Source organism: Tenrec ecaudatus, chromosome X (genome assembly GCF_050624435.1).
Source record: "Tenrec ecaudatus isolate mTenEca1 chromosome X, mTenEca1.hap1, whole genome shotgun sequence".
NCBI lineage: Eukaryota > Metazoa > Chordata > Mammalia > Afrosoricida > Tenrecidae > Tenrec > Tenrec ecaudatus.
In genome coordinates this window covers 45,704,875-45,721,866 of record NC_134548.1, presented here as the reverse complement: position 1 = coordinate 45,721,866, position 16,992 = coordinate 45,704,875, and the positions used below count along the sequence as shown (strand labels likewise).

Genomic DNA, 16,992 nt, shown 5'->3' with positions numbered 1-16,992 from the left:
CCGATAAAACTGTGGGTTTTTTTTTTCTTAAGTTGAGACCCATGTGCCTCTTTGGTTCAAGAAACCAGTCTAATGAGAGAAAAGCAACCTTGTGATCTGAAAAGCTACCTCTTTTTGTCCTGTGTGATTTCCTGAATCAGATACTGTATTGCAAAACATCCTCAACTGTCGAAGGTGACTGATTGGAAAAAGGAGCGAATCTGAAGTGAGTGAGTTACACCGTAAGAACAAGAAAAATCTGGAGCATTTTAGTTAATATTTCCCACTAAAACCCAAGGGTGGGAGGATTATGCGTTCCTGCTGGCTGATGCTACTGACAGCATGATGTTTGGATGGGATCCCAGGCAGTGCTGGCAGAAGCATAATTTCTCTCACAGAAAAGAACATTGGGGGAGGAGGGTTAGAGAAGATTCCGCCAGAGCACTAACTACAGAAAACAGTTTTGGTGGCGGTAGTTTTCTGTTACTGCTTCTCTCACTGGTTTTCCAAATGCAGGCCTCCTTAGTGACTTTGTCCCAGTCTTCAGGGTAGTTGTAACCAAGATATAATTGGCGCCTTCTCTGGAATGGCTTGGTAGCTGCGCCTTCAAATAATTTCTGCCCTTTTCAAAACAATTCACCTCACTGGCCAGCCACAGATGCCGGAAATTCCTCTTTTGCAAAAGGAATTCTCCTTTTCAGCCCTCTCTTTTAAATGCAAATAATCTCAGATGGTGGGGGTGGGTCCTATGTACTATAATGCTAATCAGTTTGTCAGAGATTTGCAATGACTTCTTTTACAAATAAATAGAATGCTTCCTCTCCCCCCACTATCATGATCCCAATTCTGCCTTGCAAGTCTGGCTAGACCAGAGGATGGACACTGGTACAGAGAGGAACCAGAAACACAGGGAATCCAGGGCGGATGATCCCTTCAGGACCAGTGGGGTGAGTTGCGATATTGGGAGGGTAGAGGGACGGTGAGTTGGAAAGGGGGAACCGATTACAAGGAGCTACATGTGACCTCCTCCCTGGGGGACGAACAACAGAAAAGTGGGGGAAGGGAGATGTCGGACAGGGCAAGATATGACAAAATAATAATGTACAAATTATCAAGGGTTCCTCATCTTCCGTGGCCCTCACTGAAGAGGTCGGTTTGATGCTCTGGACATGTGCGTTGGTTCCCTGGGTCGCCTTTGGGTTACCGATGGCCCGTGGCGCGCTCCCTTCGATTCCGCGTGAGTCCCCCGCTTTGAGGCCCGTGCGCCGGCTCTCGTGAGTCCAGCTGTGTCCCCACCTGTGGTGCCTCCTCTGGCCTCCAGTGCCCTTGAGGGTGTCGCGACCCACAGAGAGGTTGGCGGGATGGGTCTCAATAAAAAAAAAAAAAAGGTTCATGAAGGAGGGGGAGCAGGGAGGGAAGGGAAAAATGAGGAGCTGATGCCAGAGGCTTAAGTGGAGAGCGAATGTTTTGAGAATGATGAGGGGAATGAATGTACAGATGTGCTTTACACAATTGAGGTACGCATGGATTGTGATGAGTTGTATGAGCCTAATAAAATGATTTTTTTTAATGGAAAATGTCTCAATAAGAGACTGTGTTCGGGACAGTGGACTTCAGAGTCTGCTGACAACAGTTGATTTCACTTGGATGCGCCTTTTTGGGTATTTGTTGAGCGAGGTGCCGGGTGACGGTGACGGTGGGAGCAGTGGGAATTTTGGGGCTGCTCACCAAAAGCTCAGCAGTTGCAATGAACCAGTTGCTCTACTGGAGAAAGATGAAGCCTTTGGTGCCACGAAGATTTAAAGTGGCCAGTTCTACTCTCTCCATAGAGTCAGAGCCAACTGGGCAGCAGTGGGTTTTGAATTCAGGACTCACCATGGACATATCCAGATGCTCCTAGCGCGGTGCAGAGAACAAGACATGCGAAAGGTCAAGGATAATCCTAATGCTATGAAGGACATAAGATTGCGGGCTGGGGGAGAGGATGAGGGACGCTTTCTGGAAGGAGAGACTTCCAAACCAAGCCCGAGAGCTCAGTGGACATGCAGAGGGGCAGGGGGATGGGGACTGGGGAGGCTGGGCAACTCAGGTAGCAGAACTATGCTAGGAAAGACATAGAACCCGGTTGGAGGTTTGCTGAGGAGCATTTTGGAAATGGCATTCTGTTGTGTGGGCGTGTGACTTGATGTGTGCATCTGGATTTTGGCTAATGCCAAACTTTATCAAACATATCAAGTTTATTTTTAATTAAAAAAAGAAAAGACCTGGAAGTAGGTGTGCGTGTGTATGTGTGGGGGGGGGACAACAGTAGTGTTTTCGTGTCACTTGTGAAATGCGGTGCTGCTCAGGTCACTCTTCTAGGGACAGCCTGCTCTGAGGAGTGGACTCAGCTGGCGGCTTCTAGCTGCCGCAGATTTGGAACCCATCACTGCATTAAGGTCTTATTCTTTCTGGGCTTCTCCCAACCAATGCGTGAGCATGACAGTGTAGAATAGGAGAGCTGGTGCGAGATTTCAATAATAAGCCATGTCTACAGAGGGGCTCCCAGTGGGCCTGGCCATGACTTTCACAGCACTTCAACTCAATCTAAGGCTTCCTTCCTTCCTTCCTTCCTTCCTTCCTTCCTTCCTTCCTTCCTTCCTTCCTTCCTTCCTTCCTTCCCTCCTTTCACAGGTGTCTGACAAGGCTCTCTGCCTATTCTTGTCCCTTCTCCCCATTATTCTTCATGGACATTTCCCCAGATAAACCTCTTGGACACATCACTCTGGCTTAGCCTTTTCATTTGGGTGTGTGAACTATATTATGCCACTTGACATTGGTGTCCTCTAAGACTATGATCCTGAGGCCCCCCCGCCCCCAGTGTTTGGTTATGCCTGAGAAGTTTTTATAACTTTGCCACCTGCATGCTCTACCACATTCGTTAATATTTTCAGCAAAGGTAAATACACATAGACAAATTTAGCCTTTGCTTTTCTGGCTGCTTGAATTGACACCGTACTTATGGAACTACCAGTAGTTGTGTTGCTGGAGGGTAAGGGGGAGGGCAGGAAAGGGGAACCCAACAGGAGGGGCCATATGTACCCCAAATTGACAAGCACAGGGACCTTATTATAAGCAGCAGGAAGACATTGTAAGCTTTAAGCTGAAGAGCAATAGGGCCATATTTGGGGGGGGGCATATTTATATGAGGGGGTTTCCAAAAGTTTGTAGAAAAATTCCTTTGCTTTTTTTTTAAACTGTGCACCTGGGTGAAATTTACAGAGCAGATCATCAGGTTTACCTTCCAGGATTCATACCCGCTCTGGTTCATCTCATTCACTAAATCCCCTCAATGTAGTGTCATCTATCCCACCTCCTCCCAGTGTTTCCTATCTCTATTCACCCCCCTCTCCTAACCCTTCCAAATCTTGTCCTTGGGTACATGCTGCCCCCCTTGGTCCCAAATGGTTCATTAGTGTTCCTCGTATCGACCTATTGTTAGGCTGAAAATTGAGTCATAGGAGTGAGTTCACTTCCAGGCCCAAAGGGTGACCAAGAGCTATAGACTTGCGGTTCCGATGGTCTCCATCTGACCAGTAAACCTCATCTCTTTTGGGATTTTGAGCTTTGTTCCTCATTTTTCTCCCACTCTATCCAGAGTTCTCTAATGTGATCCCTTTCAGAGTACTTAGTAGTGGCAGCCGACCCTGTTTAGTCCCTCTGGTCTCCAGGCCACAGAGACTGATGTTCACATGTTCCATTTAGACCACTGGACTAATTATTTCCATGTGTCCTCAATTTTCACCACTCTTCTTTCTTCTGGAAGGCGCCCTGGTGTCATAGCATGCTACACAGTGAACTGCTAACCCCAACGTCAGCGACTCAAATCTAACAGCAGCTCGGCAGGAGGACGATGAAGCTGTCTATTCCCACAACGATTTAAAGTCTTAAAAACCCAAAGGGGCCGTGTACTCGGTCTTAGAGGGCACTACAAGTTGGAATCAACTTGATGGCAGTGGGTCTTGGGGGTCTTTCTTTTGGACAGGGAGAGACAAATAGTTGGACCCTAGATGGTCGCTCATAAGCCTTTAAGACTCCAGTTTGGGGGGTGGGGGGGAGACTCCAGTGGAAAGTTAGCAAAGTAGGATACAGAACGGTGTTTCTATGAACTATGTTACACCAACTGATCTTCATGTCCCCTGAAACCATGCTTTTGAACCCCAGGCCCAAGAACCACATGCCCTCAAGGTGTTTGGTGATGGCTAAGAAACCTTCATAACTTTGCCTCCTCTATTGTCTACCACATTCGTAGATAATATTTGTAGCAAAGCAAAAAGACGAAAAAACTGGGGCAGAGCAAGATCCAGAAAGGAGAAAATTGTGGCACTCTTTGCCAGCCATAGAGTGCACAGGATGAGGAGGCGGTGACAGGTAGGGAGATTAGGGATAAAGAGGGGTGTCTCCCCCAAATGCCTATGCTAAACAAAAATTAGCTGGCCATACCACAACAAAGGGGTTGGAAAGAAATCGGGCACGTGTCAGACACCTATAGGGACAAACCAAAGTTGGGCATGTGCCGATCAAGGTCACATAGGTGCAGGTGAAGGTCAACCTGGGCATGCACACTAGGCACCAGCAACATTACATCACACATGTGCCTGAACTCAGCCAATAAGATCAGTCAATATCCTCAACGACACCCCCCACCTCCCGTGGGGGCAGGGGGGGGATAAAAAGCACCGACTGAAGGCAGGCTCTCTCTTTCAGGTTAGTGTGTGAGTCTGGGTTGTTAGACCTCTGTCTCAACCAGATGCTGCTTGCAAAAGCTCAAGAGGGTCATATCACATCAGACCAGCCGACAATTCACCGGTCTCCTTTTTTTGCCACCTCTGTTGAGCTTCTAGTTGGTATTCCATATTCCAACCCCTTATTGATCCTTTCCTCTGAAACCCGGGGTTCCAAGATTATCCTCTGTATTTGCTTCCCTAGGACGTTATGTCTTTGAGTAGAGGGTGTGGGGACTGTGTCTGCCCCGTTGCCATCTTTCTGGAAGTCATCCCCCATTATCTTTTCATTCCATTTTCCCGAGAACTTTTTGAAGCCCCCTCGTATTTCGTAAGCATCATTCTGAATGTTATGGGGCAGGGGGGTATACAAAATAAAGTTATAAAAATGAAGGCTTTACAAAAACTACAACATTCCGAACTGAAAATGGTAATGCCTCAACTGAGGAAATAGCAACGGGGCTGGAGAGAAGAAATAAACGGTAGACATGCACAGGAAAGAAAATGGCAGGAAGTGGTGATTAATTGGATGTGGAATATGGAGAAGAGAGCACACAAGGAACTGAATTGTAAATATTATATTAAGATAATAGGGCAACTCCCTTTCCCAATCATGAGGGAGCAGCTGATGCCAGTCTTCTCATTCTGATGCAAATGACTAGAAACTGGAGAAAGAGATGAAATAAATGAGGTGATACTATGGACTGAAGGCACTTTCTAGACTTCAGTGGAAGTAGGGAAACCCACACAGTGTATAAAAGCCTTGCTAAAGTGCAGAGGCACAGATGAAGTTGAAGGAGGCTTAGTAGGAATTTGGGAGGAATTGTACCAGAAAAGAGTGATCTATTCAGAGAAAGAGCTCCACACATCTCTAGGGCCTCCCCTCTGACTTAAAACAAAGCAGTGCATGCATAGAGTGAAATTCCACATGAGTGTTCACAGAATAACTACCACAGAAAGAACAATGATCAGAGAGCTCTTAGAGGAAACTTTCCAGATCTCTAAGGACTGGGAGATGTCTGAGTTCCCAGTCACAGTGGAGAAACCGATCACGTAAAAAAGAGAGCGAGCAAGCGAGAGCGAGAGCGAGAGCGAGAGAGAGAGAGAGAGAGAGAAGATACTGAATGCATCAGCAATGGAAAAGAGCATACCACTAAAGGTCCTACAGATGAATCAAAAGGAAATATTATGAAAAACTTCATGCTAATGGATTTGATAACTTAGATGAAATGGTAAATTTCTTAAAAAACACAAATTACTAAAATACAATGAAAACAAAACAACAGAAAACCCGAAGAAGCCTACATCTATCAAGTAAATGAAATTTGTAATCAAGTATCTTCCCACAAATGTAAACCTAGAAAAGAGTTAAAGAATAAATATTAGCAGTTTTATACAAACTTTTCCAAAGACTTGGGAAGGATGGACTACTTCCCAACTTACATTATGAAGCTAGTATGATTAGATACCCAAACAAGAGAAATTACAAAGAAATAGAGAAACTGTAGACCAATATCGCTTGTGTGCATACATGTGAAAATCATTAATAATATATAAGCAAGATAAATCCATTAATATGGAAAATGGATAATGCACCATAGTCAACTGGGGTTTATCCCAGGAATGCAAGGTTAATTTGAACATATAAACAAAGGGAAAATATTATCTACATACATATAGGGAAAAAATGGACAAAATCCTAACATCCAGTCATGATTAAAAACTCTCCGCAGACTGAAAATAGGAGGTAGCTTCTTTAACCAGATAAAAAGGTATTTATGAAAAAAAATATGTGTAGCTAATATAATATGTCATGGTTGAAGACCAAATACTTTCCCTTGTGCTCATGATCAAGGTAAGGTCTCATCTCTTCCTATGTGATGAGATTTCTTCTTGAGCCACCAGGTATTTATAATTGTGCTGTAGAATTTCCAAATATTTGGAAGTTTTCTAAACTTTGCTGATGTTATTTATTGGTATAAAATTTAACTCTACTAGGGATCAGATAACATATTTGCTATGATTTCAATTATTTTACATTTGTGCGACCCAACATATATTTTCTGTTCTACAGTGACTGGGGCTAAGGTGGAGTGGCTTGAATGGCAGGAAGTGGTCAGAATGATCTGATCACTAGTAGATGCTGCTGAAGGTACACTGAGCGCCCTGCTTGGTCTCAATCTCAAAGTCAAAGGAGCGCGTAGCATTGGTTTTTATGAGTTGGCTGTATTCCTTTGGTTTTTTTTTTACACTGGTTCCATCTTTATTAGAAAAAGGAAATAAGACAAGAGGGGGGTGGGGGTGGGGTGGTATAAGGAGTGGGCCATGGGGCAGGCCTCACTTCTACTAGCAGAGTCTACTGTGGCTGGGATGTCCAAAAATGGCTCCTTCACTGATATCTGTGGCACTTAGCACTGGCCTGAGATCACTTTTTCTCCCAACCCAGCTTTTTCACATGGCTATCTTAGGTTTCCACATAGTATGGCAGTCTCAGTGTTGTTAGATTTCTTAAGTAGCAGTCAATTTCCTCCAGAAATAGTATTCCATGAGGCCCCAGCAGAAGTTTCTTATGATCTAGCCTTACAAGTCCCAGAATATCACTTCTGCCACATTCGATAGGGCAAGTTGTTTCTAAACTCAATCCAGATTCAAGAGAAGGGGTGATGGACAATATTTTGAAATAGAATTGTCAAGGAATTTATGGCCATTTCTAATCCGCTCTTTTATTATAAAGCCATAAAAATCAAGACTATAAAGCTCTAAAAATCATAGCCGAGAACCTGAAAATCGAAAAATTTATAGTTATTGCTTTTCAACAAAGATGTCAAGAAAATTAAAGGTTGGAAAGCTAGTCAACTAATGATATTGGAACAACTAAGTACATACGGAGAAAAAGTGAACCTTGACCCTTAGTTGGTACCCTACATAAAAATTGCCTTGTAATGTTTCCTTGGCCTTAACATGCAAGGACATCTGATATCATATATTGTCAGGAAAATGTAAATTAAAACTGTAAGGGGATACCAGCGCACTCTAGCATGGCCTAATTTAAAAGCCTGCCGCTACCAAATGTTGCCAATGATATGGGCTCCTTGGAATTGGCATAAAACACTGGTAGAAGTTTTGGAGAACAGGTATGCATTTTCTAATAAAGTTACCATAACCAAAATGAAATCACAGCCAGCAGGTAGATGCCAACTCATAGTGATCCTATATAGAGTTTCTCAGGCTGCAAATCTTTGTGGGAACCAATAGCCGCATCTGTTTCCTGCAGAGTGGCTGTGACTTTGAACCGCTGACCTTGTACTCAGCGGTCTAACACTTACCCAACACCAATGCCAAGATCCAGAGATTACACTTGTAGGATTTATCCAAGGGAAATGAAACATATGTCGACATAGAGATTTCTAGAGGAGGGTTTATAACTGCTTAATTCATAGCGTCAAACATGGGAGCAACCTAAATACTCATCAACATAGATGACTAGATAAATACATTATGATATATCTATACAATGGAATGCTACTCAGCAAGGAAAAGAATTACTGACCTGAAACAACACAGATGAGTAACAAAAATATTATATTTAGCAGAAGTCAGACCCCAAAGTAAATGTATATGTTTGTATATATATATATATATATGTCTTTTATATGAAATTCTAGAATACACAACATTAATCTACAGTAACAGAAAGATCAGTGGTAGCCTAGGTTAAGGTTGGGGGGAGAGAATTGAATCTAAAGGGGCCAGGATGAAAATTTTCAGATGTTGATACATGTATTCATTTGGGGTTGTGGTTAAATGTATACATTTGTCAAAACTCATTCTATTGACTTAAATTATATTTCCACGAAGTGGATTTAACAAACAGAAGACTTCATGGGAAATATAATATTCCCTCTAAACAATCAGACATACAAAGCAACTAGAGACATTTTTTAAATGTACCCCTTGAAAAATTCACTTTAAAGAAGTTTGGAAGCGAATACTTTAGACAGTTCTTTCTTCCGTTCTTTATTTGGAGTCCCTGGGCGATGCAAACGGTGACGCGCTTGGTAGTCAGTCAAGAAGTTGGAGGTTTGAGTCGGCCCCAGAGGTAACTATTTTTGAGACGTCAGCTTTTGAAAACCCTGTAGAACACTTTTCTACTCTGACACACATGGGGTCGCCATGAGTCAGAATCAATTGGACAGCAAATGGTGAATTTCTACTTACCTGGTGTTTTTCCTCACTTAAGGAACCCTGATGGCCTAACAGTAAAGCCCTTGGCCATTAACTGAAAGGCTGGCCATTTACCCCCATTCAGTGGCTCCTGGGTAGAAAGATCTGGGGATCTCCTCTCCAAAAGATGACAGCCTAGGAAAGCCCATGAGCGTTGTACTGTGTCACAATGAGTCAAAATTAACTCGAAGACAAAGCAGCAACATCACCAACTCCCTCACTTAAGATCGAGAGCCTCCTTGATGGGGACCATCCTTGCTTCACCTTGAATCAATAGTACCTGATAGCACACACATCACATAATTGATCTGAAACAAGTGATAATGTAATAAAGACGTCTTGAGAGCTGGGACGGGTCTTGTGGTCATCAGTCTCCTCTAGTTATACACGGGGAAACAGAGGCCCAGAAAAGGTCTAAGAAATTTGGCATACGCCTCAAGCACGTGCCTTCTCTTACGTGCTCATCTCCTAGTTGGCCTTAACGACTGTGGCCATCTAAAGGTGGGGCTCTCGAGACTGAGTTCCCCTCACAGGGACATGCTAACTCCAGGTAAACAGCACACAAAGTCACTGGCTTACTTTGGGTTCCCTAAGAAGCAGGCTCAAGTTCAAATAGTTTGGAAGGCGCAGAGAACAACGATAGGAGTTGGGCAGAGAAACCAGAAGAGAATGACAGTTTAACACCTCTTGGCACGGATGGACCTGAGGAACATTAAACTGAGTGCAACTGGTCAATAGCAAATGGGCAAATATTATCTGAGACCACTGTTAAAAGCAAGAAAAAAGACCAAGATAAAGACTTTCATCCCAAAGAGAACAGACTGTAGAGACTGCCAAGGTAAGGGGTGGGAAGGACAAAGGAGGGCTAGACTGTTGACAGATGTCAACGTGGGTCAAGTGGACAGTAGTCCACAAGAGGGAGAAGAGAAATCAAGGAGAGGGTGAAGGGCAAGATATTGGGGTGGAGGTGGGGGAGTGATCAGTCATTTAAATTGTTGAATACAGAGTTGATGATCTGAAATGTAACCCAAAACAAATTCACTACCATGAAGTCAATGCTGACTCATAGTGACCCTCTAGGACAGGGTAGAACTGCCCCCTGTGGGTTTCAGAGACTGTAGTTCTTTACTGGAGTAGAAAGCCCAGACACTCTCCAGCAGACCAGCGGGTATTTTTCAACTTTGGATACTGTGGTTAGCAACTCAACTTGTAACCACTACACCACCAGAGCTCCTCCCTGAAATGTAACCCGCTGCCTAATTTACAATGACAAATGTGTTTAAAAAACGAAACAAAAAGAATAACAGCTGGCAAAAAAGCAGGCAATTTAAATAGCAGGCAATTTAACTCCCAAGGATAAACTGAAGTGTAAAACAAACACATCGGTTCCCAGCACCTCATCTAGACGATCCAAGGTCAAGGGAACTGGAGCATTTATATACCAATTCCTGTCAATCATTAGTTGGAGGCTGCTGAGGAAAGGGGAGGGAAATTAGGGCTGGCTTGCCTTGGATGTGCCCAAAGCAACCTTCAGATAAGTCAGGAAAAGCCCTCAGGCACAGGGGTGCATGTGGCGGTGTCTGATGTGTTTGAAGGTCCTTAAAATGCAAGGAAAAGGCTGATATGCAAAAAGCCAAATTCACTGTCATCTAGTCAATTACTTTCGGTAGAAACTATATAGGACAGAGTAGAACTATTCCTTAGCGTTTCTAGCCTAGATAGCTGTACAGGAGCAGATACAGCCTCATCTTTCTCCTGTAGAGAGACTAGTGGGTTTCAACTGCCGACCTTGTGGTAGCAGCCCAAATTGCATGCCACAGCACCACTACTATTCCTAGTTCATGGCCAAAGGAGCCCTTTTAGCACTCTTTGTATTTCCCACGTGCTTTAATTTACTCTGGGCACTGGGCTCTTCACGTTGTTCAGACACATTTGTGTCTGCTAAAGAACCTTTTATCGGGCTGGGATCATTACCAGCTTCTCTAACTGAATTCACCCAAGCACTCAGTGATCCACTAGCACAGAATCAAAGACTCGAAGTTAGTCCATCACCATGACAAGGTGAAAAATTGCTCCAAATGGACAGATTTTAGGAACATGTTGACATTTCCATGTGTCTTGCCCAGAACTTGTACTTTTGATGTATTTGTAATATAGTATCTGTGCATTATTCTCAAGAGCCTTGGTGGTGTAGTGGATTAAATGTTGGGCTGTTCATCACAAGGTTGGTGATTCAAACCCACCAGCTGCTCCATGGAAGAAAGACCAGGCTGTCTGCTCCTGTATAAGAAAAGTTCTACTCTGTCCTATAGCCCCTCTCAAAGTCAGGATCAACTAGATGGAAGTAGGTTTGAAAATATATTTATATCACCACGCTCTGAGCCCCTCTGCCAAACTGCTCCTTGACTACGCAAACATACACATGCACATAAATCAGAAGCCACAATTTCACAAAACACTAAGACGTGTAATGCTCTTTGGTAATTCCCATCAAATCGCAATCTCTTTCCGTTCATTGATTTATTACGGTTTTCCCAGACATTGAAAACCCCGTGGAGCACATTTCTACCGACACACATGGTATGGTCATGAATCAGAATCAACTCACTGGCAATTGGTTGGTGGTGGTGGTTTGTTGGGGAGGTGGGAGGAGCGGTAGAACTGTAGACTGCAGCTTGAGAAACACATTCTCTAAAATGCCGGGCAATGAAATGTATGAGGATTCTGTTTCCTTTGGGATACTTCTTATCTTCCTCTGCTCTCAAAATGTCAAGTACTTTTGCTCCAAGAGTAAAGTGTGCTATATGGTATGGTTTGTGCTGTGTAATTTATCCACACTCATTTCCCCCAAAGTGCTGGAATATGACTTTGGATAAGGAATATTTCTCTCAACTAAAAATAGAATTTTGTTTTGTTTCAAAAAATTCTTTACTGAGGATTTTTTTTTTCCTCCTGGTGGGGTGGATGGGGTAGAGTGGACAATAGAGTAGAGGCTAGTGCTTGGAGCTTACCAGTGGTTATAGATTTGACTCAGATTCATGGAGATCCTATGTTTCAGAGCACAACTTACCATTGAAACCAAGTTTCAGCCACTTATTGTTTGTAAGATCACCAGTCCTTTCTTCTGAGCCACCTCTGGGCAGGCTCAAATCTCCAGTCTTTCTATCAACAGTCAAGACTGCTAACCCATTTGCACCATCCATACACTCTAATAGGAGTCCTGATGGTGTCGTGGTTTACTTGGGCTGATAATCGCAAGGTCAGCTATTTGAAACCAGCAGCCACTCTGTGGGAGAAAGATGAGGCTTTCTACTCCTGTAAAGAGCTACAGTCTTGGAAACCCACAGAGGCAGTTCTACCCTGTGTTACAGGGTTGCTCTGAGTTGGAATCAACTCAGTGGTAGTGAGTTTGAGTGAGACTCCAGTGACTTCTGCCTAAGAGTTCTGGAATTAAAATCCCCCTACGCTCCCTAACCTCCCAGGTTTCTGGAGGCCATCACAGAGGAGAATGCCACTGTTCCATGAGAACATGAGGCTGTTGAGGCAGAAGGGATTCAACTTTTTGCAAGTCGTATTTAAGTTTCACTTGTGGAATCGTTTCTTGGCTATAGACCAAGCGACAATGACAGAGGATTGCTTAAAAGAAAAAAAGTCACAACATTACTGAGAACAACCTGGCAGCTATTGCTGCTAGGTGTCATCAAGTCAGTTTCCACGCTCAGTGACCTTATTATGTACAACGGGGAAAAAAAAACAAATTACTGCCCCAGCCTGCCCCATTGTCACCATCTTTGCTATGTGTGAGCTCCTTGTTGCAGCCCCTGTGCCAGTCCATCTTAGTAAGGGTCTCTCTCTCTCTCTCTCTCTCTCTCTCTCTCTCTCTCTCTCTCTCTCTCTCTCTCTCTCTCTCTCTCTCTTTGTTGTTGTTGCTGTTTTGCTCACCAAACATTATGTCCTTCTTGAGAGACTGATCCTTCCTGACAACACGCACGATGAATCTGAGACACAGTCTCACCAGCTGTGCTTCTCCACTACTTCCAACACAGGATTGTTTGCTTTTCTGGCGGTCCGTGGTAAATTAAATATTCTTCACCAGCATCATAACTCAAAGGCATCAATTCTTCAATCCTCCTTATTCGTGGCCGAGTTTTTTTTTTTTTTACATTTTATTAGGGGCTCATACAACTCTTATCACAATCCACATATATACATACATCAATTGTATAAAGCACATCCGTACATTCTTTGCCCTACTCACTCTCAAAGGATTTGCTCTCCACTTAAGCCCTCCGCATCAGGTACTCTTCTTTTTTTCCCTCCCTCCCCGCTCCCCCCTCCCCCCTCCCTCATGAGCCCTTGATAATCCACAGATTGTTATTTTGTCATATCTTGCCCTATCCGGAGTCTTCCTTCCCCCCCTTCTCTGCCGTCCATCTCCCAGGGAGGAGGTCACATGTGGATCCTTGTAATCAGTTCCCCGGTGGCCGAGTTTTTAATGTGCATACAAAGCAACTAAAAACATCGTGGCTTGAATCGGGTGCACGTTAGTGTTAGAAGCATCTCTGCTCTTTAACACGTTAAAGGTGTCCTTTATAGCTACTTTTCCCAGGGAGTATATAATTTGATTTCCTAATTCCTGCTTCCAGGGGCATTGACTGGGGATCCGTGATAACTTCAATGTTTTCTTTGCTTACCATGATGCTGGTTCTTGGTCCACGTGTGAGGATTTTTGCTTTCTTTATGTTGAGGTTTACTCTCTACTGCAGACTGAAGCCCATGGTCAGCGAGAGCGGACCTCCTGTCCTCTTGGCTTTCAGAAAGCAACATGGGTCACCTGCAGATCGAAAGTTGTTAGTGAGCCTTCCTCCAATCCCATGCCGCGTTCTTCATATTATCAAGCATCTCTGACCATTCACTTACCATACAAACTGAATTAGTTTGATGACTGGCTATAACCCTGACATGCAATTGTCTTGATTTTAAATTACACAGTCTACCTTTGTTCTGTTCCAATGACTGCCCCTTAGTTTGTGTACAGGAGTCGCATAAGCATAATTCAGTATTCTGGAATTCCCATTCTCTGCAGTGTTGTCCATAATTTATGAGCCACACAGTTGAATGCCTTTGCATAGTTAATACAATGCAAATATCTTGCTGATGTTCTCTGCTTTCAGCCAGGACCCAAATGATAGCAGCGGTGATGCCCCTCATTCCACAGCCTCTTCTGCATCAAGCTTGAAGTCTGGTAGCTTTTTGTTGATTAAACTGTTAGTTATAGTGACCCGAAGTATAACAGAAAGAAACATACCTGGTCATTCAACATCCTTACAGTTGTTGTGATGCTGGAGCCTAGTGTGGTGGCCACTGTCAATTCACCTGGTTGAGACGCGTCCTCTTTTTCACGGATGCTTCACTTTTTCCAGAATGATGTCCTTCTCTCGGGACTGACCTCTCCTGATAGCATGTTTAAAGTACATGAGACAAGATCTTACCATCTTCAGTTCTAAAGAGCATTCTGGCTGCATTTCTTCCAAGACAGATTTGCTTGGTCTTCTGGTAATCCACAGCATAGTCAACATTCTTTGCCAACACCATACTGCAAATGCGTAAGTTCTTTGGTCATCCTTATGCGTCCGTGTGCTTATGAGGCATTTTGAAAATACCAGGGCTTGGATCAGGCCACCTTGGTGATATCTTTGCTCTTTAGCATCTTGCGCAGCAGATTTGTCCAGTGCAATATGCTGTTTGATTTCTTGACTGCTGCTTCCATGAACATTGACTTTGGATCTAAGTAAAATGAAATCTGTATAACTTGAATTTCTTCTCTATTTATCATGATAAATATTGGTTCGGTTGTGAGGATATTTGTTTTCTTTATGTTGAAGTGTAATCCATACGGAAAGCTGCAGTCTTTGATATTTATCAGTTAAGTGCTTCAAGTCTTTTTTGGCTTTCAACAAAGCTGTGTTATCTGCATAGCACACTGTAAATGAGCCTCCCTCCAATGCTGAAGCTGTGTTCTTCCTATAGTCCAGCTTCTTGGAGTATTTGCTCAGTGTTCAGATCGAATAGGTATTGGAAAAGGATACTCGATGCATACCTTCCCTAATTTTAAACCAAACAGTGCCCTCTTGTTCTGCTCAATGACTGCATTTGGTCTGTGAACAGGTTCTGAGACAGGTTAGGGACAGTAAGCAAGCTGGGAATGGAAAATTCCTCTAGTTTAAGCTGAAGCCCATTTTCACAGATAAATTAGTTCAGAAACAACCTTCTCTCTAGTCCATGGTTACATCCCCCTGGGTAAGTGGCTGATAAGATCGCTACAAGATGTTTCTTTCAGGAGCAAGTAGCTGATAAGCCCCCTGAGAAGTTGTCCTTCAGAGACAGCTGGCCAGAACCAAATTTCAAGTAGGTGAAAGAAACATGACCTCGTCCTTCAAATAACCCCAGAATGATGTAACTCGTGTCAAAGAACCAAACATCACCAGCACAACCTCACTTTGTGCTGCCCGGGCCCATTAAAAAATGTGAGGGGTCCCATGGCCTTATCTTTGCCAAGATCTAGCCCTACCTCTTATGAATAATGCGTAGCTCCCCCCCAAATCCTATGACTATATTTGATTTCTTTGTTCTCAACTTTCCTATAAAATCTCCCTCCCCATCACTCTTGGGGGAGGCAACCTCTTTTTCCGAGGAGGAATCCTCACTGCCCCCACTTTACTTTCGAGCAAAAATAAATAAATCTACCCGGACTTTATCATTTAAGTGCCTTCCCTGAAGAGTTCTGCCAAGGACAGGCAAGGACCCTGTGAGTCTGCAGAAGGCCCCAGAGGGAGATGCCTTGCTAGGTAACAGTTCCACATGAGCACAATTAAGTGTTATGAAATTCCCATTCTTTGAATTGCTATCCATAGTTTGTTATGATCCTCACAATTGAATATCTTTGCAGAGGCAATAAAATACAAGTAAACCTTTTTGGTATTCTCTGCTTTTAGCCAAGATCCATCTGATGGCAGCAATGATATCTCTCATTCCATATCCTAGTCTAAACTGGGCTTCAATTTCTGGTGATATACTGCTGCATTCATTTTTGAAATATTTTCAGCAAAATTTTGCTTGCATATGATATGTGTTAGTCTGGGTGGGCAAGAGAAACAAATTCATAGACACTCATATGTGTGTAAGAGAGAACTTTATATCAAAGAACAATTGTACATTAAGAAAACATACCAGCCCAGTCCAGATCAAGTCCTTAAGGCCAATGTTAGCCCGTGTGTCCGATACCAATCTATAAAGTCGTCTTCAGGCTCACACAAAACATGCAATGATGCTGAGTGCAGGAAGATCACAGGCCAGTGGGTGGAAAGCCTTGTGGAACCAGTGGCGGTGGAAGCATCTTAGTGCTGGTGTGGTTCTCCCCATGCCCGCCCGCGCCCCCCCCCCGCCCCACTTCCATGTGGCTTGTCAACAGGAATGTCTCCCAGGGAGAGAATGTATCTGGCCTCCAGTGAGCTATTTATCTCCAAAAAAGGCCATCAAGCTGCGACCTGATTGACAGACTAGACTCCATCCCTTCAAAAGTTGACAGGAGAGTATGTAACTGCCACATGATATGAATGATATTGCTGATAACTTCCACATTCTGTTGGATCACTTTTCTTTTGAATGAGCATAAGTAAGAGTTTCTTAAAGAACTAGGAGGCAAAAGATATTTCTAGAGGTATAAACATGTAACTATATTTATATAGAATGATACGGATATAGGTCTAGATACATATATTTATAGGTTATGTATTAAGGTAGCAGATAGACATTAGGTCTCCACTCAACTCCTCCCTTCATGCAAGAACACTTTGTTCTAATAACCTGGGATTCTGTGATGCTTACTTTCCCGACAAAATTGCTTGAAGACAAAATGTGTATATAAGCTAATATGGTGAAGAAAGCTGATGATGCCTGGTTATTACAAGGTATAGTGTCTGGGATCTTAAAGGCTTGCCGTTAAACAAGCAGCCATCCAGCAGGG

At 43.4% G+C, this 16,992-nt stretch overlaps 1 long non-coding RNA gene across 3 annotated transcripts in view; it reads left to right on the top strand.

Annotated features, from left to right (window-relative positions):
• Positions 1-658: 658 nt before the first annotated feature.
• Positions 659-16,992, top strand: part of LOC142433914 (uncharacterized) — a 144,437-nt gene continuing 128,103 nt past the window's right edge. For 2 of the 3 annotated variants that reach the window (XR_012781093.1, XR_012781092.1), the window contains exon 1: positions 702-926. This is a non-coding gene — a long non-coding RNA (uncharacterized LOC142433914). Of the gene's footprint in view, positions 927-16,992 lie in introns of all 3 variants that reach the window. The other variant, XR_012781094.1, reaches the window with a different exon arrangement.